Source organism: Salvia hispanica, chromosome 6, assembly GCF_023119035.1.
Source record: "Salvia hispanica cultivar TCC Black 2014 chromosome 6, UniMelb_Shisp_WGS_1.0, whole genome shotgun sequence".
NCBI classification, from domain to species: Eukaryota; Viridiplantae; Streptophyta; class Magnoliopsida; order Lamiales; family Lamiaceae; genus Salvia; species Salvia hispanica.
The window spans coordinates 41637315-41639708 of NC_062970.1; the positions used below are offsets into that span (position 1 = coordinate 41637315).

Genomic DNA, 2394 nt, shown 5'->3' on the forward strand with positions numbered 1-2394 from the left:
CAAAAACGTTGCTCACATAAGGTATGTAACATATCATCTTCTGTACAAGCCATAAAGTTTTACAGCAGAATGAAGTCTTTTGAAACGTTTTAAACTAGATCAAACTCATTAAATCTTATCAAGGACTACTATAAAAGGGACAATACCAAATACTACCTCCGTCCTCCAAAATTTGCTACACTTTGACCCGACACGGGTTTTAAGAAATGTAATGGAAAGTGAGTTGAAAAAGTTGGTGGGATGTGGGTCCTACTTTTAAAGTATTAGTTTTATAATAAAATGTGAGTAGGAATGAGTTAGTGGAATATGGGGTCCACAACCAAAATTGGTAAAAGTGAAGTGTATCAAATTTTCAGGGACGGACCGAAATGGTAATATGTATCAAATTTTCAGGGAAAGAGGTAGTACTAAAGTGTAGGTAGAATCAAATCAAAGATTAAAACCAAGCAAGAATGACATCATCCTCCAAATATCTTCTTGAAGCTCAAGCTCATGTTTGGAACCACATATTCAGCTACATAAACTCCATGGCTCTAAGATGCGCAGTTGAGCTACGCACACCCGACGCCATCCACAAACACGGCAAACCTATCACATTTTCTCAACTGGCCGATGCCCTCTGCATCAACAAGCAAAAATCCCATGACCTCTATCGCCTCATGCGAGTTCTAGTCCACTCCAAGTTCTTCGACAAGGTCATCATCTCCCACCAAGAGGAGCGAGAAGAAGCTTATTCTCTCACTAGGGCTTCACGTCTCTTGATAAGAGATGATCCACTGAGTCTTGTGCCCTTTGCACTTGTCCTCACCGACCCAGCCTACATTGACCCGTTCCATCATATGAGTGAATGGTTTCGAGACGAATGCCCCACTGCGTTCTTCACCAAAAATGGGATGGATCATTGGGAGTTTGCAGCCAAAGATGAGAAATGGAATCAAAGGTTTAATGAGGCCATGGCAGTTGATGCACAGCTTGTGAGCAGCATACTTGTTAGAGACTGCAAGCATGTTTTTGAGGGTTTGAAGACGATGGTGGATGTCGCAGGAGGCACGGGGGAGGTGGCCAAGGCCGTGGCTGGCACATTTCCCGGGTTAAAATGCATCGTGCTCGACCAGCCACATGTTGTTTCTGGCATGGAAGGCTCTGAGAATGTGAGACTTGTTGGTGGAGACATGTTTGAGTTCATTCCTCCTGCTGATGCAGTTTTCCTCAAGGTATCAAGTTTCTAGTCTTTTTGAGATAATTAAGTTCTCTTGTTTGATTCGAAATATTTAATGAGATTTATGCAACTTTATCTTTGACAGTGGATAATACACGACTGGGGAGATGAAGATTGCATCAAACTACTGAGAAAATGCAAGAAAGCAATAGTTGAGAGCAAAATCAATGGTAAAAAGGTGATTATTGTGGACATGTTGTGGATGAGGAGAAGCAACCTCAAGATGCAACTGAAACTCAACTGCTCATTGATGTGGCCATGATGGCTAATTATCCTGGAAAAGAAAGAACTGAGAAACAATGGGCATTTCTTTGCCGCAGCTGGCTTCAAAAATTACAAAATTAATCCTACTTTAGGAATGAGGTCTATAATTGAGGTGTTTCCGTGAGTGTTCGTCTTATCGTCTTAAATTATTAATATATATACAAATAAATAAAATTGCATCTCGACGTAGAGATATCTCGAATCTGGATGCAGCCCTTGGATGTGCCCCGCGCCAAGTAGGAAGGTCACACATTATCTCAAAGATTATATCTGAAGGATGGAGTCCTTGGTAGATGAGCATATAGACTTTTCTTACTTCTTGTTCTGTTTTAAGTGATGCATATCATAAGCTCCGAGTTGGGTTTTCTTTGTCGGTTCTTTCCCAAACTCAAATATAGAGTTGAACTGCATATGGTTACTAATATAAATAGATCTTTGTCTTGCCATTATTTTTTTATGAATAAATTGAGTAATATCTTATCCCTCTTTCTCCAAAAACCCTAAGTTCTATTTTTTAACCCTAATTCTCCACCTCTCGTGGGGAACGTTTGTCGAGTTTCTGAAGGTTACTTAGTATAACGAATCAGAATCCCTTGTTTTTGCTAGAACCTGTTATAAATGATGCACGCAACAAATAAAATAAAGCGATACCAATATTTAACATGGAAAAACCCAAGACAGAGAATAAATTACGAGCACACAATAGCAGTCAATTGTCCGTAGAGAGATTACATAATAAATTAGGTTACTCTGATTCTTACTCTAATTCTGAATTTCTATTGTCCGTAGAGAGATTACATAATAAATTAGGTTACTCTGATTCTTACTCCAATTCTGAATTTCTGACAGTTAATAACTTAATAGGTATGGTTATTCAAAATAAAACTAGTAAGCCGGCCAGGGATACTGAT

The 2394-nt window shown here is 39.2% G+C and overlaps 1 pseudogene; it reads left to right on the forward strand.

Annotated features, from left to right (window-relative positions):
- The first annotated feature begins 452 nt into the window (after window positions 1–452).
- LOC125196356 lies at window positions 453–1849 on the forward strand (annotated as a pseudogene).
- Window positions 1850–2394: the final 545 nt, after the last annotated feature.